At 41.6% G+C, this 24,814-nt stretch overlaps 1 long non-coding RNA gene across 2 annotated transcripts; it reads right to left on the reverse strand.

The window, feature by feature from the left end:
• Positions 1–6,749: 6,749 nt before the first annotated feature.
• On the reverse strand, positions 6,750–24,643 carry LOC119145674. Of its 2 annotated transcripts, XR_005103489.1 has the most exons (4): positions 24,294–24,643; positions 13,119–13,175; positions 7,218–7,289; positions 6,750–7,006 (listed from the first exon to the last, which is right to left on the reverse strand). It is a non-coding gene; the product is annotated as an uncharacterized LOC119145674 (long non-coding RNA). The 2 variants fall into 2 exon arrangements; XR_005103488.1 differs by having other exon boundaries at positions 6,750–7,289.
• Between the last annotated feature and the right edge of the window lie 171 nt (positions 24,644–24,814).

The following is a 24,814-nucleotide window of genomic DNA, read 5'->3' on the forward strand; positions in this document are numbered from 1 at the left end:
CTGTTGCTTAACTTTCATGCACAGCATGGCTACTATTGTGGATTCCATTCTGAGGTCTTAGTCCTCTCTACTTACTGCAGGAGGAAATCTGTGTGTCCGCCTCAATGCTATGGATCCTTTAGGTAGCTGGACCTCTGAATTTTAGAATTCCATTCTAGAAATTGTTCAGGATGCTACCAAATGGCCATATGCATCTAGTCATTTTGCTGCTTCAAAACACTTGAACATAACAGTAGGTCTTGACAATGCAGAATTCAGCTACTGCTCTAAGACAAGATGAGGACCAGCTAAGTCTTTCACACCAGATACCTCACATTTTACTCATAGAATTCACCTGGTTTTGGCAGCCAGAGCTGACTGATGCAGCAGGAACACTTCACATGATAAAAAGCAGCACTAGCAAGTAGCAGGCACACCTGAGCTAGCTAAGATTCGGGACAAAGCTTCAAATATTTGAGCTTGCTTGATCTACTGATGAAAGGCATCCTGAATTCAATTTTTCAATATAGAACACAGTTACAAGATCATTGCTCCAAAGACTACCTAGAAGCACTACAACTGAAAGAGTTCACCAGGATCAAGGTGGTACAATGCAGGTGAGAACAGTTCTCAGATGCAATTCAAATCTTGCCAAATACTTTCTGAACATTTGACTTAATGACTTAATTAAAATTGTCAGCCCTAACATTTTCATTGAGACTGGATGTTTGCACCACACTTTTCCTTGAGAGTGTTCCTAGATAAGGGCTATTTAACAAATACTGCTTATCACCCCATTCCAGGACCTCTTAGTTTCCATTTGGGGATCTTTGTATTACAACAGATAAGCTACAAGACCCAGTTCAACCCTTCTTGAATTCTGAACTATAAACTTTGGTGGAGTTCAAAGCCAGCTTTATGTCCCCAGAAAAGGTAATTTTATTTCCTCTAGATTAAATTTTTCAAGTACATTCTCTTTGTTTTCCTGTTCTAGCAAGATTTTCTGTATGAAGCAGACATGAAACAACCTTCTTTCTTTAACTTTCTCTTGTTTTGCTATTTCATCATTTTTCCCATATTCTGTTTCTCCAGTTGCAGACAGTCTCATCTTTTCTGGCCCTTTCTGCTTGTCAGCCTCTCACTTTCAATGCAGAGACCTCCTCCATTCTCTCACTAGAAATAGGAAGCTAGATGTTTAACATACGGCTCTTTGAAAGTGCTGGGCACCCTGTAACAGACAGTGATACATCTTCCCTAGTTTCTACTGGAGTTGAATTTCCTTGGCACCTTTTACTATCATGCCTGTATACTTAGGGCTTTTCCATTTTGGAGCTCAGCCTTCACTACCTTTCAACACCTCTCCTATTCCTGACGACTGTCTTTCATGCAGTTCCCATTGCTCTCTTTCAGTCTGTTTAAAATACTATCTTTAGCTGCCTTCAATTATAGCAGATTCCAATTTTTTTTAAAAAAAACTAAATCAGACTTTAGCGGTCAAGCTATACATGAGCATAAACTTCAGAAAGGACAGTCACATTTGATATTCCAGGCTGCAGCTGGAATGGATCTCGGTTTCTGAGTGTGATGATTGCTTCCACCTAACCAGGGATAAAACAAAGAACAGAGTCGTGTGAATAGGAAGCAGAGATTCTGCCTTGTAGTGCACCAAAACCCTAATAATGCTGATTAAAATAGTATAGCTACCTTGCTTGCTTTTTCATCCCAAATTTCTGGTTTGAACCCCCAAATGTTCTAATCTTGAATTCCATGCTCATTTCTACAATAGTATCAGTATGATAGCAGAGCCATGGAAATAAGCTTTGTCCTTAAAGCTGATCAATAGAGGGCATAATTAAGGACTGTAGACCAAATCCTAAACCAAGGTAATTCACAGTGATCTACTCCACCTGCAAATCTGGCTCACAACATGGATTTGCTGTCTTTAAAATGTTAAATCACTCCCAATCAAGACAGAAAAACTGTATTCTGTGCTTACTTTCCCATTTGTAATTCTTTGATTTTTCCTTGATTTGAATGCCTGTCCCTCAGGAAATAGAGGCAACCATTTCCTGAAAGAAAGCAAAAGTTGATTTTAATACAGGGTCTGCTTGATCCCTCAAAACAGGTCAAAGTTAGGATAATTATGGGTATCTGACTGATGTTCAGATGCTTACATTCCCTGAAGAATCTGTAGCTAACTCTGTGTGATGGAAATATCTCACATTATTCCTGTGTTTGCCAGCTTGCAGTGTCATTCCAGATGGCAAACACAAAAATAGCATGAAAAAATTCTGAAATTCAGGCTCTAAAACGGTTTTGTTAATCCTACAACAGATTTTCCAAGATGTTCAAACTGGCCACTCCTTACTAACATAAAACAGGCCAACAGGAGTATCTTGTAAAACCATTGTTACAGTACATTTCGGACCATTACTAATTTCATTACTGACTACTCACTAAAACTATATTTATTTCTTCATCACGCCTCTAAGAAATCTACCTCTGTTACATTTTATTCTTTGCTTGATGCTACTTTCATTAGAGTAGGAGTATCTTCAGAGCAATAGAATTGTAAAGGTCTCAGTTGTTAGCATGAAAGTGGGACTGCTTAAATTTGATTACTGTGTTTAATGAAGTGTCACATTTATTTACAAGATGACATGATGAATCACATTACAGTTATTATAAATCAGCTTATAAGAATGGACAAATGGTTCAATAAAGCAATGGATTTACAAATCTCAGATGAACGCATTTGGGTTCCTTGTCATATTTCCCTTTTAAAAATGGCAGTGCACTATTTACTTTAGCCCAGGAGCTAAATTGGCAATTTACTTAAAAAAAAGAGAGAGGGAGAAGAGAGGGTTCACATTTCATTTTGTGCTGTACTTTCTGTCTCACTGACCAGAAATGTCAGATCGTTCACATGGACAAATCCAGTCACCTCAACATGTTTGTTAACCTTAGAGCCATGCACATGTGTTATTTCCTTCCTTTTCTAATGCAGTTGTGTCCCACCCCTAGCAGAAGATCTGTCCCACAACTGTACTAGATACAATATCTCCCAACAAAAATTGTTTTGCCTGTCTCCTTCTCTTGCCCATATGCTGGGCCTTAAACTGGGATTCAAATTGCCCCCAAGAGCACGAGTCCAAAGATTAAAATAAACCCATGTCTGATTGCCTTTTGACACTTTCATCACCTTGCCTTGTGTGACAATAGTGACATAAGTTGCCCAAAGCCTGAAGAAAATAAAAAAGTAAATAGGCATCCATCTAGCCCCCCCTTCCCTCCCTGGCCTTGGAGTCTTCATTAAAAGGTCTTAGTTCACTTCCATATGAAGGAAATTGGCTCATTTGCGTGCTGTACTCTCTCTCCCTTTCTCTCTCTGCCTGACTTGCAAAGGAATTTGTTTGAAACATTTTTTTTCAGCACATTTCTGTTTATTTGTGTTTGCCCTGCAGAAATGCTAATGCAGGTTCATTGCATTAAACAGGCCTGATAACGTCTGAGTGCACTCACATATGTGTACTGAAAAACAGCCACATCCTGGGAAGGAGGGGGGCTGAGGAGGACATGTGTGTGTTTTGGGGTGTGCATGTGCATGGGTGGGGGGGAGGCTTCCAAGTGGTTGAGCTTAGGCTTTAGTGCCACATCTGCATTTTGCCCTGTTTGAGTGACAGGTGTACATGGATGCCACATCGTCTGCCAATATGTTATGAGACCATGGTAACAATCGCTCATCTCTGGGGAGCTATGCTGCCTCGTTCCTCACTATCAGACATGAAAGAAATAATTTCAGGTGCCAGAAAAGGAACTGTGATAAAAGAAAACATTTCGGCTTTCATGGCACTGGAGTTTGCCCTGAGGCAACAGCTTTGATAAAAAAAAAAGTGTCTCTTTCTTTACATTCACAATTAATCCATGATTATCTACAAGCAATCCTTTGGCCTATAGGATACTGACAGAAAAGTTGTTTTTCTTTTTTTTTTTTAATTCCTTGTACACTTCACCTCTGTTTTTTCCTGCTACATGCACCTACTGTATCACACAAATCTTCAAACCCTGCTGAAGTTAGAGACAGCTTCCCACCCCCACTTTGGGAAGTTATGTAGATATTAGACGTATCTGTGTAGAATAGCTATTGTTAGCTGAAGTATTAACATATAGTGTTTCTTCAGTTGTGTATTTAAGAAAGATATGAAAGAGGGCTATTATACCACAAGGAAAAGTGAACCAATCCTTCTTTTCTGCAGTGTTCTGTGTCATCAGCCAAAAGAAAATTTTGGTATATTTTTCAGAGCAAAACAATGATCTTCATTCAGGAGGCAGTATTATTCCTCTCTGCCCGAGTTCACCTTCACTTCATAATGGTTGAATCCAGCCTTTATCATGTCTGTCTGATATCTATAAGACCATGCTTCTCCATTGAGATCAGGTCCTGCCCAAGGGACATGCAGGGTCACAGCATGAAACAAATAGCACTGAAGTTTTGACCCAGGCAACCTCAATCTTTTCTTGGACCTCCATGAGCACTGGGGGCATACAGCCTCCTCCACAAGGAGGTCTTCACTGCCCAACCCTGTAAGTGAAACTTATGGCCCCATAACCTGACAGTCATTTGCTACCTACAAGTCTGGGCACCTTTTGCCCACAAAGGAAGAGAGGGTCTCTGGGGTGCCCAAGGCACAGATGTCTCTGTGCAAGTACATGTATACATGCATACTTACATGTATACTGATATCTATAGCTGAGCTCAGCATGGTTCCTCTGCTTGCAGATGCATGGCATAGCGTGCTCCACCTTGTCCTGGGGAGCACCTAGACCTCCCACACCATGCACACTCCTCAGGCACCCTGAGGTGCAGGCTGGAGCTCCTTTTCAGGGCTCTTACAGGAAAGATGGTGCCTGACGCAAAGGAAGTCCAAAATGACATGGGAAATGGACAATCAGAAATTATTTTGGGTACATACCCTTGTGGCACAGGTCCAGTGCCTTCCCCTTCCCAGCCTTGGTGCCTCGTGTCCCAGGCCACCCCTCCTTGCCCCTTGCTCCTGATAGTAAACATCAACATCAGCTGGTGCATGACCCCACACAGGCCATGCACAGTTGTGTGCAGGGCCAAGCTCTGGTCTGCCCAGTCAGCAAGAAAACATTGGAAATACAAAGTGCCTTGGGTGGCAATGCAGTCTTTCTTTGGAAGCACACAGAAAAGGCACATCTCTGAGCCAGGCCTGGTGGCGAAGGGCCTGCAGAGCTATGGCATGACACAGGGATGTCCTCCTTTGATGGAGAAGCCTCCATATTGTCTGAATTGTTCAGCAAATCTACCAGTCATCTTACATATAAAGCTGATAAATTATATACTCAAAAAATGTCCCCCTAATACTTCCTCAGAATATATCCTTTTGTGTACCAGAATATATTAGCATAGTATTCATAAAGTAAAAAAAAACCAACATGGCTCGACAGACAGGCCAGTATTTATCTAAAAAGTTGAGTGGCCTTGGACAAAACTGTCCACACAGAAAGTGTGAGGTTTTTTCCTAGGGTATTTTTATCTTTTTCTTCAACTCAGCAGATTCTTGTTCTTACTGCATGGACAGCTTCAAAAAAAAAACAGCCCATGGACTTATATTTTTTCAAATTTCACAGATTTTTGGTGCTTCAGGTTTTGTATTAATAGCTGGAGGTGCTGGGCATCAAAAAATCAGATGGATCAGGCCAGATCCGTAGGGATATTTAAATGCCTAATCAGTTATTCACCCTGATTAGGCACACGTTGTGGATCTAGCTTTACACACTCTCACTCTGACTTCCCAAAGGGATGAAAATTTTACATATATACACTTTCACACCTCTTTGCCTCAGTTTCTTTTGGAGAAACGTGACAACATTTTGCCTTATATGAAAACACATATAAAGATCTTTGAGGAAAATACCAGTAACTGATTTAGACAGAATGCTTAACATGACATAATCATCACTAATAATGACCAGATCTGGATTTCTCTCCTCATTCATCTCAGTCATGGTTGACTTCTTGAGCTCCTCCCAACACTCAGATTTTATACAGGTGACTTAAGATTGTAACAAGGTGTGTTTGCTTCATGCTACTTGTTTCAGGGGTTTTTTAAGGGGTACAACGATACTTCTCCTGGAGTAGATCAGCTTTGGCAAAAACTGTCTGCATACAGGGTCCAGTAATTAAGCAGTTTGCAGAAGAAAATGGAACAAAAATCTGGAGAAATTACATGGGTCTGAACTCTTCAGCTACTGCTGTTGCAGGAGCTCTACATTTCTGTTTCCATTTTTCTCTATTTAGATCTACCTGTCCATATGGATGGATGTCTCTTTTTGTTTATCACTTTCTTTCTCTGTCTTTCTTTTGGGGGATTTTTTAATTTATTTTTTTTTATCAACATGCATTATTGTCTTCCCGGTGAAGTTTCATGTTATTGTCTTCCAACTAACCCAACCAGCAATATTTTCAACAATGGGCTGATTAGTGACGAGGAATAAAAACTATCTGAAGGATAATAATAGACTGGAGAGATGAAGGAACTATCGGGGAGCAAAGCCCTAACATGGTATTGCTAAGTTATGTACTCATTGCTCCCTTGCTCTAACAAGCAGCTGCATAAAGCTAGGTAGCTTTTCTTCTCAAACAAAGCTAAGGAGGGGAAAATAAAGCAAGGCTTCTGTGTGTATGTTGGTACGCATTTCAGGGGAAAAAAAAAATCAGGACATTGTGAGCAAACTGGCTCTGCAACGGATCGACAAGGGTTTATTATTCTGAGCAGCACTCAATCAAATGTGGCCCCTATGAACAGAGAGTAATGTTGGCGAATCATCCTGGGGGCTTTTTTTCTGTGTGTGAGTGGTATCCATCTGTCAGCTGTCAGTGCCAGTGAGAGATATACAGAGCTGTCACTTCTTGTCAGCCAGCATTTGTGAGGCCTTTTGCAGCTGCTACACAACACATACTGTCCTTATTGAAGGCCAGCAAGGAGTCTTGGAGAAGATTCTGCTGGGCAGGGTGAAAAGGGGAAGAGAGATGTCAGGACCACTCTAGGAGAACAGCCTTGACCCATCAAAGATTTTTAACTTCACTCCGAAAATCCTATTCTTTTCTGAATATTAATGATAATAAAAGGCAGATGGAGAGCTGAGGTAGTGGCACAGCTATATGCTCTGCATTTCGAGATTCAAGGCAAGTCTTGCACTCCTTTTCATACCTTTGGAACCTGCAATAATAAACATGGTGGGATGCGGGTGGTGACGCATTCCAAAGAGTCCAGTGCTGTATCCTGAATAAAATGAGAAAGGGGACAAACAGTTATTCCTCCAAGGAAAAAAATCTCCATCCATCACTCCCCAGATATACATATATATACATATATATATACACACACACACACAAACAAGATAGATGTGCATGTGTGAAAAACTTAGATGCGAACCCACACGTTTGAGAAGTGTTGGAGCTGCGCTGGGCTTGTGCTGAATTTAGGGCTAGACCAAAACTCAAGTTCCAAGGCACTGAAATCTTGCCAACTGTTTTCTGAAAATGTTGGCTCCAAATGTTGAAAATCTCATGAGATCAGCTGTTCTTCTGAGCTTTCCTCCACCATGGGCTGTATCAGGACCAGCTCCAGCAAATAAGAGGCCTTTTGGGTTTGTGATCTGCTGCAGATTTATAGCATTGATTAGGACTAAAAGTTTTATGTCCAGCCTGTTTGATCTCACATATTATCAATCACAGATGGAACTGAAACACTGTTTTTAAGTAAAGGATCCTGATTTTAGAATATTATTATAGAATTGTACTTTTATATTTCTATATAGAATTGTATTATTATAAATGTGTAGGTATGCCAAATTGTTTTGCATCATTTTAAAAAGAGTAATTATTTAAAACCATAGAAAACATTTTGTTTTGCTTTATATGTTTACAGCTGCCTTCACAACAAGGCTAAACTAACATGGCCAAAGTTCAAGGCAGCAGAATTAGGAGAAACAAGTATACACGGAGCTGGGAAGTGCTAAATTCTGGTCTTTGCTTTTCCACTGACTCTCCAAGTCCCCTCAAGCTGGCCATGTCAATCCTCTAGCTGTTTCCCATTTGGTGACAACATCTGATTATCAATTTCACAAGGGCACAGAACTGACGAATCTTTCAACCAACCCTTGAGCTTCTAAATATCTCAACAGGTACAAAGCTCTCTTGAATGTATCACTGAACTAAGTTGTGTGATTCCAGTTGTGGGTTCATAGTGCAATGCTAGAAACTTACTCCTAGTTCTGCACCAATAATTTTGCAACGGTGGAAGACCAAGTGATGTCAACAATTCTTAGAATTCAGTGCAGCTTTGGACATGAATAAGCCATCATTTAAGCATAAGACCTCATACTAGACAATTTTTTGTTAGAAGTCATCTTGCTTTTCTGATGAGACTTTTTCAAGAAATTTAGAAATTCAGGATTAAAAAATGCAGTCAAGGGGATTGGAACAAGTTTGTAGAATACACAATCATTGAAGTCCTGTTCAATGGCTAGGTTTGTACAAACTACTTAATACTGATAACATATCTATAATATATCTATCTATATCTATATCTATATATAATATATATCTACATATATATCTATAATATAATAATAAAATAGTAGTGTTACTACAAAAAATAGGAAAAATAATTTTAATTATTTCATATGTTTTCATTATGTTACACACAAATGAAAATTGAAATCTTGTAGATTACTGAAAATCAGTCAGGCTGGATAGTTATATCACTTAGTATTTTTTACAAGGGTGACTGGTTTTCTCGTGTAGACTGCTATTGTTAAAAGCCCAAGCAGCAAGTACTTCACTGATTCATTTTGTGCCTGTAGAATTTTTTTTTATTTAAAAGATGCAAAAAAGATTTATAATTTAGCTTAGGGTTGCTTGAAAGCCTGCTCTGTTTTGTTACCAGTTTCAAACACATATGGTATAACTCATATTGCTGCAAGTAAAACAAGAGTGACTGTTGAATGAGCATAACACTGTAATAGCAGAATGTCTGCATTTAGCCCTTTTAACTCAGATCTGCTCACAAGCCAAAATCAAATGGGAAACAATTAGTGCCTGTCAGAAAATGATTTCCCCCTACCCCCTGAGAAAATCCAAAAATGCAAAAGAAAAAGAAGGAATTTTCAGCTGAAAGGTATTAATTTTATTGTGGAGATTCTGTTCAAATGGCTCATGGGAATTGTAGTTCATATGCCTCATGCCCCAATTCCTTTTCAATGAGTTAATCCCTTGTTAGACTGTCTCTTACCTTTAGTCTCCCCTACACCTTTCTATGGATAGTTTTGTCATATCATGGAGGATCACACAATTTGTATCCTGGAAGATACGGGAAACTCCATAAGAGGAACCCCATCTTATGACAGGGGGAGTTTGTGGCTCTGAACAACTTCTGCCAAGCCTTGTGGCAAAGTTCTAAAGTTTGGGCAATTTTGTCATTTTGATTAGAAGTCTCAGATATAATTTTCTCTGAGTTAAAGTCTAAAGCTTATCCTGCTGCAGACTATTAAGTCTCTGAATACTCCTCAATTTCATTTCCTGTTTAGAATAAGAGTAGCTGAAATTCTGAGGAGTCCCTCAGGATGAACCCTTAAATAAACTATATGGGTGAATGATACAGAAACCATACTGCTGAAGTGTGGTATACCTGAAAGTTTTCAGCATTTCTTGTGAAAGTTATAGGTATGCGGGAAACCTCTAGGGCCATAGAAGTGACACCTTCCTCGTGAGCCCCCTGGAAGTGTGCTGTATTATGGCCTTTGTACCCCAAAGCACAATTTGCTGGATTACCACCAAATACTTTAAAAGTATTATTCTTTCCTGGGAAGCACAAGGGAAGTGCACTGCTTCGGATAGGGGTGCTAAGAGGAACATGGTAGGTGTTATTGTGGTTAGAAAGAACAGTGGAACTTTATAAACTTGGATTGTTCTTGGTTCTGGAAAATGGCAAGCCTGAAGTAAACTGGGATTGAGACAGAGAAGCTTGTTTACAGTAACTTGCTGTCTAACATCAATTGTGGAGATTCTGGTGGACACAAAGACACTCTGATTTTCCTGTGTTGTAATCAAAACAGCATGGTGGCCTCAGTAAAATGAGGCTACTATCTGATTTTGTTAGTGACAGATTTACATATCCCATACCTGTCTAAACCAGACTAACAGTTTGCTGTACCATTTTCAGTCCTCTAATGTTGTTTTAATTACCAAATTGTATGACTCTGCTCCCTCGACACTCTGTGTAGTTCTTAACTTGCTATTGGGTATCTCCCCAGCCTGCCTATACTATCTTTAGTTAAATAATGGTTTTTATGTACTCCTCAGACTTTCCCTGCTTTTCAGGCTTGTTTGCTGGCTCTTCTGAGCCTGACTCTGCTTTCCCCTTCGCATTCAGCCGGAATTCTCTCCTGGCTTCCCAGTAGACTGGCCAGCAGAAAGCAAGAACAAAAAGAACCAGTGGTGTAGGGTGGTAGGCAGACATGGTGTGGGCAGAACAGTCCCAAACAAGAAGACACCTCACAACAGTGGCCATGATTCTATGTGTAGGCCACAGAGGCTCAGCTGCCAGGGCATCAAGCCATCTGAGCCCACCAGCCTTTGTAGATGTTCTGTGGTGTCCCTGCTATTCCAGGCATGAGGAAGGGGTGGAAGCAGGTCTGGAGACTGGCTGCACTCTTGCACATCTCATTTTCTGCCTGACAGAGCTGTACAGGCTCAGCAAAACCAGGCAACAGGGCTTAGCATGGCCAGAGGCAGAGTGTCAGGCCTGCGGAGCTTCCCTGGCCTTGGCCCCCAGAGCTTTAGGGGATGGTGCGAAAACACTGTTCCCCCTCAGTTCACCACTAAGAAACCTTCAGATATCCTTGGTGGAGACCGAAGCAGGCAACCTGCAAGAAACCAGAGTAAAACCACAATTCCAAGGCATATAGAAGACAACAAATAGGTCACTAAGAGTAGAGGTAAAACCAGTAATACTGGGTATTAACAGGAGCTATTTCATCAGGAAATTGAGACCATCAGCATTAGCCTTCTGTCATCCACAGCAGCAGTCTGGGTTTCCAGCCTCGTCCAGGTAACACAAGTGGAGAACTGTCATGGGAGGTCAGTGAGGAACAGGTCTTGTGAGAAGCTGTGGGGACACTGAGGGATAATTACAGGCCACAGACACAGAGCCAACATACATGTCTGACTGACAGTGCCAGCAGCTAAAAGAATCACTGCTTCTGGCAGCGTTTTCCTAAACGTAGCACTGCCTAGTGAGGACTCACAGATTTCCTCATCACCTGTTGGTAACCTTGGAAAAAATGGAGAGACGTACCTTGTGACTTTCAGATGCCTTCAAAAAAGAAAAGGAGAACATGTAATCAGAATGTGTGTCTAGGAGAGATGTGTTCCAAGTTGCACAAGTACACACACTTTAGTGGGATTGACCCCAAGGAGTGGAAAAATGGACAGTCTATATACCATAAATAAGCACATCTACTTCAAACATCCCTAAACAGGAATAAGCAGGATCACTTAGATTGTACAGTGCCACCTAGTATTCAGCACTGCTTAACTCTTGGCTTTGTAGGAGAGTTTCCAGTTGCTCAAAACATTAATAAACTTTACTCACAGTGGCTGACATTTTCCATACCTCAGGCTAAGTGCTTGTGGAATACTGCAGCCAAGATGTGGCTCAGTTATTTCTAAGTATTAGGCGGTCGTGCTTATAGCTTGAGAATTGCCCAGCTTCATCCTTTGCATTGTGGCCAAAATGGTTGATGAATTTCAGACACATGTGTTTGTCCATCAGCTTGAGACTTGGATATGTGCTTTTGCCATCTCAAATGTGATATTGATATAACACTTGATATTATGTGGCAGTTTAAAGGGTTTCTTTGGCTTGAGTTTGAGAGTGACAAAGTCATTAATATTCTGTGAAGGCCACACCAAGTTAGTCACAGGCCAACACCTCATCAAAAATTTTGTTGATGCAACACTAAAGAGAAATGCCTAAACACAGATTAAGGATTTTTTTATATACTGCCATATTTATAGTCTTGTATTTCTTTGTTTTTAAAGCCAAATTGAATCATTGGCTCTGTTCAAATAGTTGTGGAAGGGAAAAAATATTGGCATAAATTTGAAAAGTCCTATAAATCATTGAAGATAGCTCTTTTATGCAGTAAAAATGTTTTGTGAAAGACCAGTAACTGAAAGGTTAAATTTGTTATAAGCATGTTGCAGTTTTCAAGGAACAACTATTAAACCCCAGGAAAATCAGACTTAAGGCTAAACTTAAAAGGAACTTGAGACAGATGATAGGCCATGACTTCAAGGAATAAGTGCAAGTAAGATTTATTGGGCCAAATTCATCTGATTCAAACCTAGGGCAAGCCAATGGAGTTTTTAAAGTTAGTGATAAGAAACTAAGCTAGATAGATAAGAGACTCTGACTTTTGTTTTTCTCAGGTTGTTCAAATAGACCGGCTTAAGGTGGCTTGGATATCTTAATCAGTAGCTTTGATCACTGTAGAAATTTGGATTAATTTTTTCCTTTATTTTTCTGCCCATTTAAAAATATGGCTTTTGTCTTTCTTGATCATAAGCTGGTCACAGCTTCATTTTATCCATTTTTAGGTATTTTTTCTTGATTTACTTTTCCCAATTTTCTTCCTTCCATTTTAAAATACCCTTTTATTATTATCTTTCTCGGCTGTGAATATGATGCACAAAAGCAGGAGCAACATTCAGGGATTGTCCAGTCCTTTGTGTAGAAACACTCACTTCCAGATCCTTTCCATTCTGGAGACCCATGCAGTTGTTCAGTTCCAGTAAAAAGTCCCATGGAAGTCATCCACACTTTTTGAGGTTCAAATCCATAGTCTGAGGTATTAATGAATACGTGAATGCAGATTGACCAAAGGCAAGAGAAATTTTTGCTTACTGAGAGGCCATCTGAAGAGTACCACTGAATCTTTTATAACATTTTTGCCATGATTTTCTTTTTTCAAGAGTCTGAAGACAAATGCAGGCAAAAAGGAAAAAAAAAAAAAAAAAGAAAAAGTGGGGAATAATGTATACATACCAACTTAACTTCACTTGAAGCATATCTGAACAGCTGTCTCCCACATGAAGTGTTATTCTTCCCAGTGATTGCCAAAAAGAGAAAGAAAAGCCAGTGGTATTAATGTATATAGCATTCTAGATTTCCCTGGCACTATAGCAGAATTAAAAAATAATGAAGTGGTGCAAAAAAAGAAAAAAATGTTACCCCAAAGCAGGTTGGTTGCTTGCTAATAGAAGTATCAGCAATTTTTCCTGACATAGTCACTTTGAAGAGTACAGAAGTAAAAACAGTGAAACACAGGACAAGAAAGATCAAAATGTGTCTATGTCCCCCAGATCTTCCTTTATCAACAACCACAGGATATGAATCACAGGCACCAGGGCCACCAAGCCCTAACAGCTGATCTCTGCTCTGCTCTCCTGGGTAAGGAGACACTCTCTTCAACTTTCTCTGTCAACACATCACAGGGGAAAGGAAAGCCATGCAAAAATCAAGTCAGAGCTTTCTCAGTGAAAAACCTTTTTTACAAAAAGTAAATGTTTTCCTTTGAATTATTACATTCTGAGTGATTTCGATGTTGCAGCTGAAGGCCAGTAGTTTGCAAGTGCAAATACTTGAGGGAAGGAATAGGAGGAGAGAGATTGTCTTCATTTTTGCCAGCGTGCAAATATTGTTTTCTGCTAGCTGCAGTCATCCTGATGGACTTGGACTTGGTAAAGGCCCCACTGCTTCATGACATGAATAAGATTTTGGAGTCCATAATGTAAATGCTTTCTTATATTCAACACAAGCAAGGCACAAGAGCAAACAGTCTCATTTACTGTCAAGCTGATGTTTAAAATAGCCATTAGACGTGCATCTACCCAAAGCTCCACGCCCCGAAAGGTCCATGTATTAGTGTCTACCATCCAGGTCCTTCTACTGAAAAAGCTGAGAACATACGTAAGTCTCCCTGGATTCACCAGCTGTAATGCTTTTGACACAGTTCTTCATCATTCCATCCTCTTCTGCCTATTTGTTTTTTTCCATTGTATGGCTGTATCATCTAATTCTGCAAATACACAGAACTAGCTACATTCTGTGATTAAAACCAGCGATACTTTCTCTTGCAGTAAGTAAGGTTAATCATGCTCAGGAATGGGCTCTTAATGCAGCATCCCAAGTATCTTCCTAGAAAATGTCCTATGGGCCCTAATTATCTCTCTCCAAATAAAAAGGATTGAATCCAGAGTTTTATATATCTGCTTAGTTTTCAACTGGATTTTGCTGGTGGTTTAAATAAGCATTCTCATTAGCATCTGTCAGCTGCCCAGACTTATTATTTCATTGCTATGTGTTGATTTGACTTTATTAAGACCTACAAGCCTTGATCCTGCCTGAAAGATGGACTCCAGAGTGGATCTGCGGCAGCAGTTACAGTCATCTGAACAGGCTACATTAATGCCCACAGTCGTGTGAAGTCTGCTGCCCTGCTATGCAGAAGGTTTTCACCTGCAGATTTTTTTCTTTCTTCTATCAACTGAGTCCACAGCTTTTGACTGTTAGAGCACAGTGCCAAAACATTCCCTTTTCTCTAGCTTTTGGTGGAAGCTGCTCATTTCTTTCTTTAGCTTAAAAGGAAGAACAGATTCCCGGAACCTGGAAGAGCAGATTAGAATGTCTAACAATAAGACAGATCAACCAAACAAGCAGCATATTTATGTCTTTCCCTGTCCTCTTCTCTCTTCCCCCTCAACCCCTTCCTCCTTTTCTCCCAAGTGAGAAATGCTGATATCCTGTGTAACGTGGGAACAGTTCGGTATGCTCCTTGTCCAGAGCTGATGATTGGTTTAGACTATGGTATAATTGCTTCTGGAGCTGCTCTCAGCACAATGGCTTCAGCTTTGCAGGCATTGTTGTGGGAGAACGAGGAGAAAATATTCCTGTGGCAGCCCACCTTCTCTTTTCAGCTTAGAGAGGAAATTCACAAATATTTTTTGGTCATGGTTTTATAATTCTTAAATTAGGTTCTAAATGATTGCTCGTGGGAAAGGGTGACGGACTACTGAGTGAAAGATCTACACTTGGGCATTCCAGGTGATTGTGCAATGGAAAAGCTTGCAGAGTATAAGAGCTTTCCTCTCAAATTCTTATAAAACTTCATCAACCCAAACAGTATCAGAGTGCCTTCCATGGACGTTAAACGATGTAACCAATCTCTAGTTTATTCAGTTCTTTCTTTTCCAATATTTCTCCCCTCCTTGCTTTCTCCGCTCCAGAGGGAGCCTTTCATTTTCCATCCAGATTCTGTCAAACATTGTTAGGATGCTTTTCAATCCAGCTCTTGTCTCCCAAAACTTTGGGGTCTCCTCATATTCTGAAGAAGGAAGATCATCCCAGAGTGCCCCCAGCTGACAGAGGCTTGAGACAGAGCTGAGGGGTACCCGGAATGGTGCGACCCAAAGGAGCATGCAGGGCAAAACATGCTCCAACAAAGCTGTTGGGCAACCAGAGATACCTGACCCTGGGGACAGTCTGAAGCCTTGCGTTGCCTGCAGCACACTCGGAGTTGACTATAGCTGCAAAGAGACGAAGTCTTCACCAGCAGTCAGGCAGCACAGGGTCCAGACCATGTCTTGTGCCAAGGTGGAGCTAAAGAGGTAAATGCTGTTTCCTCACAAGAAGTAAAAGCATCTCCCTATCATCTACAAAGGGTTAGCTACAATTTAACCACATATCTTTCCCCGAGTGACAAGTACCCACCAGGACTGATGAGCTAATTCCAGCCTGAGAAGAATTAGCATCCATGTACTTAAGAAAGAACTGCTGAAGCAACAACCTGCTCTGCCACTTGGCCTGGGACAATGAGACATCAATAATCTCGTATTTTAAGTCCTTTCACCTAGCAATGTTTGCAAGCACTGTCCATTAGCCCTCCTCCAACCCCCCAGTGCCACCTCTAGAAATGATGAAGTAAAATTCAGTTTGAGATTACACTTATTCCTGCATCCAAATCCATCACATATTATAGCCTCTCATGTTAGCACAAACATCCTTTAGAATGAAACTTTCCTATTACCATTTCCATTACAGAATCATTTCATCTGTAATAATTTTCCATCAGAGGCTGGAGAGGAGTCTGCTGCAGCTTTACCTGCTGTTCATACCAGGCACGATTGAGAGATACCATTTTTCTTTGTGTTTGAAACCAACAGGAGGAGGAAAAGGGTCTATAAATACAGACAATCAAGAGTATTTTACATGTAGCGATACACTGTGAAGCCCACCTGTAACAAAACAGAGGAGCAGAAGGGGTTGGGGGGGGGGGGGGGGCACCACAAGATTTAGGAAAAATCAGAGCAGAATTAATCCTTCAGGCTGAGCCGCCTCTGCGGAGCAGAGCCGTACAGTCCTGCCGACTCGAAGGGCCATTATTCAAGGGTTAAATGTCACTCAAATCAACCTCATTATGAACTGAGGGATGAGGAGGGGCTCGGGGGAGACACTGCTTTCTTATGCATTTCCAATTGAGCCGCTCTGGCCTGGAGATGACCCGCCGCACAATTTTTAAATTATCTCTGTGCGCGCTCTGCTTGTTTTGGAAATGCTCTAAATAAAAATAATGGACTGTCTTTTAATAAGTCTCATTGTGAAGATTCCACATATCAAACAACGCAGCGCAGCTTGGAGGCAAGCGACGGGCATGTGTGATCTAGCTGGAAGAGAGACAAATGGTGATGGGAGCAACTCCATCTAGGGACCGCTGACAAGAAAATGGCATTCGCAAACTGACACATCTGTCAGGGTGGAGAATATTGGCACCTGTCACGCAATTTCAGTCATGACTTTTAATAAAGCTGCTTTCCCTTAGGTAAAATTGGAACTTGACTGTAATATTAGCTGCAAGCACGTCTTGTTTTCCCCTTCAGAGTTCTTTTGTACGTGAGACGTTTCAAATGAATCTTAAAGCTGAAGTAATGATGTTTACTACTTCTTTCCTCCCCCCGCCCCCCCTTCCCTTTCCAAGTCTGGATTTGAAAGAGATGTTGTGCTGAGGGTTGTTTTTTTTGCTTTGCAAAATGCCTCCCTTTCATCTACCAATACCAAATTTTTTTGTATGTGAGTGTGCGTGCGCGCCTGTGTGTGTAGCGCTTTTTCTCTATCACTCCTTTTTTTTTCCCCCCTTTCCTCCTCCTTTTCAGCTGGGCTGTTGTTTGAGTGAATTTAGCCTGGGGAAGCATGTATATCATAAAAACTGGGTTGGGATTTGTTGGCTGTCAGTCAATAAATCAGTCAGAGTTTAATTACCAGGCATGTGATGGGAAGCGGTGACAGGCACCAGGTCTGTTGGATAGCATTTCTTATGGGGCAGCCGCTACTAAAAACAAAAAGTTAGAGAGTATGTGTGCGTGAGTAGACGCCGGATGGGAAGGAGGGGGAGAGGTGGAGGGGAGGAGGGGGAGAATTGAAAAAGAAGGAAGGGGGAAAGGAAAAGTTGAGGAGTCCTGCAGCTGGAATCTACTCTTACAAGGGGGGTGGTGGGGGGGAAGTTTTGCGTTCTTAAAACAAAGACTATGGGCATCTGTTTCAGGACAAAAATATAAGGTTTTTAACTGAAGCATTCCCATGTTTTGTTTGAAATATGTCAACATGTTCCGAGTGTCGCCTGACGCCTGTATTAACTTATGCTGCCCCTTTGTTTAACACTTGCAAACGTTTTATCAGAAATATTTTTTTAAAAGGAAAGAAAATAACTACAGTTGAGAGAACACATCGGGGAGATGGGGCTGGAAGGAGCCGGAGAACTATTGTATTACAAAATGACATAATGTGTTAAAGGACCTTTCACAAAGTGAGAGTAAAGTTTTTTAATAAAATATGAAGGTTATATAACATTCCCAATGAGGAAATCAATAACCTTCCTTTTTTTTTCCCCCTTTTTCCCCTCCTCCTTTCCCCTTTTTGGAGGTTTTCCAGGATGTCTGACCATGGAAATCATGTACAGTTGTGTTGGGTTTTTTTCAAAGGCAATTCATACTTGACATGGTTTTTATTTTTGACTAGTGATGAGAGATGTCATCTTCTTCCTGTCATATGCCATGAAGCATTATGTGGAGATACCGCAGGATGTTTTGACTGAAAAGATGCTCTATTTTCTTTTAAGTATTCTCCTGTGGTGTGTCTCAGTGTGTGTTTCAGAAATCTTTTGTCCACTTTAAGGCATTATGGGTAACGGACACAAAAGTCTCTGGCTTGAGGTAGTGGAGCTGCTCCTCTCCTGGCAAAACATTTGTCTGTGAACACAAGGGAGCACAAGGGATTTGTGAGGAGGAAAATGTTCGACAGAAGAAGAGCTAGTTACAAGTGGACTTCAGCTGGTGAAAATTTAGCTGAAAAAATATAATGGTTCAAATTTCATAGAAAAGTCTCCACACCAAAAAATATCAGATTGAACAGGGAGCTTTGCATTATTTAGACATCTAATTTAAACAATGCCTTTATTTAAAAACAAGAAAAAATACCAATCTGTTTTGCTCAGTTAGATGGACTCCCAGGCCTACAGCCTGTTTATCTCCTGTCAGGTTGCTCCACAGTTGCCATTTGTGACTTTGTCTATGTGACTCTGGATGCCTAGCAAGATCTCCCGGAGTTCACCTGCAGGACCTCTTCCCATCTATACTTTAAATTGCTCCTGCCATGTCCAGCTGACTGTATGTAAACTTCCTATCATTTCCCCCTACCATCTGTCAACTTTTGTCACTGCTTTTAGATGGTAAACTCCTTGGAGCAGAAATCTTCCTTCTTGAATGGCTGGCAAGTGCCTAGCGTACAGTGGGGACTACTATAAATGTGTAACGGTAACTCTAGATCTTACATTGTGTACATATTCAAACCATATGGGATGCAATATCCAGACCTGGGTTGCGGAAGCCATCTCTCAATTGCATTCACAGAGGGCTGGAAGAGGGAGAGGTTGGAGGGAAAGAAAATAAATTGCAGGTGGGTGTGGATACAGTCACATGAAGATTTGCATTCAATTAGAACTTTTGTGAATATTCCCCCTTTAATGAGCTTTCCTCCTCCTTTCCTTACATTTCCTCTGATTGTGGTCTGAGATTTTGCAGCAGAGAAAAGCAGTTTTGAAATTCATGCCTTATTTCTACTCACATGAACCACCAGCAGACTGCGTTAATCAGTCTGAAAAGGCCTCAGTCTTAAGTGTCTTGTGGATCTAAAGAAAAATAAATATACTTATTTAAACCTCTTCCTTGGAGGTGCTTGCTCCATTCCCTAATGCTGCCCCAGCTATTCTGTAAGTCCCAGATCAGACTTTCTCGCAGGCTACTGGAAAGTCCCATGGTGTCCTTCCAGGGTTAGTTTGTCTAGCATCAATAAAATTTGTGTAAAAAGCACAATGGTTAAACACTTGTTAAACAGACTCCACAGTGGCAGCAGCACCTTGTGGCTGGTAGGAATTCAGCCGGGCCCTGCATGGCATCCCACCAACTCCTGCCATCGGGGCTCCTCGGCTGCCCCAGATAGCGTGCAATTTCATTATGCCAAGTTTTCCCAGCATGGGATAGCCTCCCTAAATCTCAGTGCCATGTCCAGGTCTAAAGGAAAAGAGTCAGAAGGACACCAGTGCCCAATGGCACGTAAGCCTGGCTGCCCACCATGCCAAATGCTCCCCAGCAGCAGTGCAAGAGATCCACTTGATGCTAGCGGTGGCTGGGAAACAGGAAATCGGGGAAACAATTCCACCACTGCTTTAATCTCCTGCTACACACTAAAGCTACATGGAAACCCATTGAGGCTGAAGCCTTAAGTCTTGCCTTAATGCAGAAATAATAATGGGACACAGAGCAGATTGTGTCTGAAGTTGTAAGTCAGAATCCTCCCCCTGAATGAGTCACTCTGGCTGTTAATGCAATGTAGGAATGTCAAATTATTGTAATCTTTGTCAGAGGTCAACCTAAATTAGAACAGCAGCTCAACAGACATAGGATAAATACCACTTAATAATATAGGAAAGCTGCATTTTTTGCTGCTGATAATTAACTTTAGTCTCTAAACACTTGCCTCTGCCCTGCTGCTTTCCTCCTTGGGTGCACACAAGTGCTGGGCTTTCCAGCATGGGGTATGGCTTCATTGCAGACCCACGTGGAAGCACTGGTAACATCTATACAGGCTTCTCAGGATCAGTGCCACTACTTTTGGTTCATGAGGTTTTACACCTCCCATTTTAGCTTTGAATTTTGGAATAAAATCCTTTCAATACAATTGCCTTTTTACTAGCTTTAAATCACAATCAGGATTTTTCCTGGATTTCCACAGAAAAATCTGAATGCCCAAAACTACTCAAGTTCTGTTCACCAGAAAATCACCCATGCCTCCAAATGCCTTACAATGTTTACTCATGCAAAGTAACTCCTTAGCTGCCCAGATCTATTAGAGCTAAGTCTGCTGAGCAAACTGTTAGTTTGTCACAAGTAGTGGGAAGGTTTGGATGTAGTAATCCTGCCCAAGTCTGCCTCTGCGAGACCAAAGAAACTTGCCAAAAGTGGAAGTGAACAAGACAGAAACTTAGAAGCAGGTAAACTTTCCCTGTTGCCCCATTTAGCTGCAAATGTTGTTCTCTGCTCTTCTCGATAGCCTGAGGAAAGTGCACTCCTGGCCTGCTTTTTTCCACTTTCCTTTGATACCTATGTCTGATACACCCTGTGTATGGGGCAAAGGCTTCCCTAAAACAGCTTCACCCTCCAGGTATATCTTGCAAGATCTGTGAGCCAAAGGACCTGACCCCTGAACTGAAGTACTGGTGCTGAGAGAGTAGAATGAGGGGCCCCAGGTCCCACCTCCCAGATTTCCCTATAACCAAGTACATTAATTGATATTTATTTAGGGAAGCGTGTGATGGCCTCTAGTGGTGCACACTGTCGGTAAACACAGAAACATCACAGCTTTTCTTCTCTGCTTTTTGAGTGGCAGTGGAAGAAAAGTGTTCTGGATGTACTGACACCGGTATATTGTTGCCATATGAGTAACAAGACAGCCCAGTGACAGACGGGCCTGCTCCATTTATAGCACTCTCCTTCCCCTCTCGTCCATGCTCCGAGGAGGACGGTGCACAGCACATGCTGGGAGCAAGTGCAGAAATTGATATTTAGCAATGACACATTATGTACTACAGATTTCCTGTGAATGCACCACCGTGTTCCTGTGTCCAGCATCAGGGAATGACAACAGACAGACTTCATCATGGTTTTCTTTTCCTGTTACCCACCAGGCACACACCATGCTCAGAAACAATTTGATTTGGTTCTTTTCTGTTGTGGGGTTTTCCCCTCGCTTTATCACGATATACTGATCACACCATCACATCAAGACTGTGACAGAAGTACCGAGACTATAGGACATTTCCTCCTAGCAATGATGTAGACTGAACCTCCACAGCATAAACACACTGAGGCTTCTTGCTGTGAGTGCAGCCTCTGCCATTACTATGGTGAATGTGGTGAATGTGATAGCCATTAACTAATTGTCATCAGAAAAAATATAGCACTATCTCCCTACTCCACTGCACACCAAGACACGTACCATATAAACATCATAAAGGACACTGTGAGAGAGAAAAAACACACTAGAGGCCATACTAAACCACATATAACCCTGATTTGAGAAGAGACTGTTATTCAAAGCAGTGAAAGCTTTCATATACTGCATGGCCAGAGAGTCGGATGTTTTCTCAACAGTTTCGTAAGCAATAATACATAGATAAAGAGGCTGGAATCTGCCATCCCCCTTATAACATATGCATGTCTATTTATGAAGACACTTAAGCATGGATTTAGTAAGTCCAAGACAAAGCTCTAGAGGCGGCTGTCTCTTTAAATCCGTCTCCTACCAAGTGAAATTTGTGGCCCTGATGAATGGCAGAGCAGAGTCATCCATAAAAGGGCAGAGGAAAATCACACTCATTTGCATACAGTAATTATTCTCTGAATCAGGCCACCTTTATGGCTGCCAGAAAATCTACTGTCAGCATTGCTCTATAGATCATGTTGGAAAAGCTAGCAGCTGAGGAGCAGGGTGGTGGCTTGGGACCCGCTGGCTGCCACCCTGGCCCCGGCCACCCTGGCTACTGGGGCAGGCTGTGCTTTGCCTCGCTCCCCCTGAGGTGCCTATAGGTCCATCTTTTGGATCACGTCCTGGGCATCTTCAGCAACATAACAGGAGGGTGAATGTTTGCACCCAGATAATACCGAGGCAGTAGGAGCCATACAGGGTGGTTGGGGAAGTTCCCAGATGGACTTTGGTAGACTGGATACTGTTTTCACCTTTTCTCCCTCCCACATGACATCTTCTTTTTAAAAAAAAAAGGAGTAACTTCGTACAGGCATGGTAGCATAACACTACCTTATCGGTATGCTGCCTGTGCTTACGCTCCCGTTTGGCTTTATGTCAGTGAGCACCAGTGGATTAAAAAAAAGCAATAGCTGACTGGAATTTCAGCCTGCTGGCAGGAGAAGTAACGGGGGAAAAGGCACAGCCAGGGACTGCACAGGCAAACCCCAACAGGAACCCTGAATCAGCAAACGAGTGAAGATCAATGGGGCCAGATTCTCATCACAGCACAAATGAACCTCAAGCCAATCTGGAAATCCTCTCACATCTTCTTCTGCTGTGATCCAGCATGATGCCCACAACACACAGTGTGCAAATAGAGCTTATTCGGATTACCCTTGTGTAGGTTTAGGAGCAGCACCTTCCCATCCATGTATGTCTTTCTATTTGCAATTCTACCGAGGAACTGAAGACTGTTAGAAGCTCCATAGCAAGTACGTCCTTGGCATGAATCCAGTTGTGATCACACTTCTTGTGATACCAAAACCTGACATGCAGAAAACACTCACTCCCCGTAATGAATCGCAAAGATGAGAGCAGTTTGGAGCTGGAAGTGATACTAGCAGCTTTGATGCCAGCGCTGCAATTTGCCACACTCCGGAGCAGGGCTCCCTGCTACCACCCAGCACAAGCATTCTCCACTACTGAGGCAACTGGGAACAGAAGAACAACTGTCCTCATTTTGCAGGACCTGTTCACTGGCTCAGGTGTGTTTACACAGCAGTTTGAGCATAGACCCAAACTCACAATCAAATCTAAATTCACGTCTCCTATTCAGTTAAGGCGACAGTGTGGAGATGGGCTTCCCATGAGGGTGGATGCAAGGACTTCCCACAGAGCCATTATCGTAGATGCCACACACCCCAAGGCATCATCAGTTAGCCAGTGTTTCGTAGAATACAGAGTCCTTCCTTGAAGGGGTGTAATTTTGTGAGCCACAAGGAAAGCAACAACGTGAGACTGAATTAACAATCTAAGAGTCATGCACGCAAACACAGCAGCCTGTATCTTCTGTTCTGTCCTAGAAGGTCTAGGCCTAGAGGCAAAAGGTCTGAGGAATAAGTGATGGCTTCCCAAACACCACAGAAGAGTTGCTTGCATGTTACATTAATGGTAAGTTTTGCTCATTATTATCAGTCAGTACTGCAAACACTTGGTATGAGAAAATGGAGTAAGAATTACACTAAAAGGGTACTTTTTTCAGGGGGTGAAAAGTGTTTTAAAACGTGACCTGAACAAATCTGATCCCAATTCTGCTATAGACAGAGAATTAGCTCATCTAAACTCTGTCTGACCCCACTGATCATCTTTTTTACTTGGTTGATTACAAGGATCCTGAAGTTACAATTTTTCTCTACACTCCCACCCTGATTAAGAGACAAACTCAGTACCCTTAATCGCAGTTTACTTTGTGATCTAACCAAACACTTTGGACTCACAAACAGCCACAAACAGCCAAAAAAGCATTCTTCCACCATGTTTTAGTTAGGCCAAAACGGAAACTTCATGATACCACACAATGGCTTTTCAGTGTTTCTGGCAGGTACTTTCAGCATTATCCTACCATCCAGTCATGGGGTTACTGAGGTGCTGCTTAAGTAACGATATTTTTTAACCAACCAGGGCTACTGAGTTTTTACACACTGTGTTAGCAAACAGTGTTTTATGCCTGAGATCTATAGCAAAAGTTTCAGACAAAGCAGGACCTAGTTTTTTCCCAGTAAGTTAGAGGTGATAGAAAGCCACTTTGAATTAGTATTTGCTGTGCTCAGGTATGTAAAAATTGGCATTAAAATGTCTGCAAGCTACCATGGCTTCGTGAATCTTCACTGGCCTATTTAGAACAGAGTGTACTTCACAGTCCTGTTTCCAGAGCTGACATCTGTCCGCAAGTCCACAGTCACAATCAGTACTAATTTGTTCCTTTTCCCCTTGTCTGACTCCTCAGGAAGGGAGTAAAGCATGCCAGAGGGAAAGACCTTGTCCAAAGCAAATTTCTGCTGACCAGAACACGTCCTGCCATGTGCATAAGATAGGCTTTTCCTTCCATAAGACTGGCAATAGGGTATTTTGCAAACTCTAAATTAACTTCAATAAGAAGCAGCAGAAAGAAAAGAAAAAAAAGAGAGAGAAAAGGGAAGTCAGCATTGCTGAACAGTGATACTCTGCCTTGCCTAAAGCTCTGTCAAAATACCTGACCCCTGACAGATCTAAAGTCAAGTCATTTAAATGATGTAAGGGTTATAAATTTTTTTTAAGCAAGTGGCACCAGCTCATGGCTTTGCTGTTTATTAGAGGACGAAGCTGCCAATATTGGCTTGCTCAGATGA

The sequence above is a fragment of the Falco rusticolus genome, chromosome 3 (assembly GCF_015220075.1).
Source record: "Falco rusticolus isolate bFalRus1 chromosome 3, bFalRus1.pri, whole genome shotgun sequence".
Taxonomy (NCBI): Eukaryota; Metazoa; Chordata; class Aves; order Falconiformes; family Falconidae; genus Falco; species Falco rusticolus.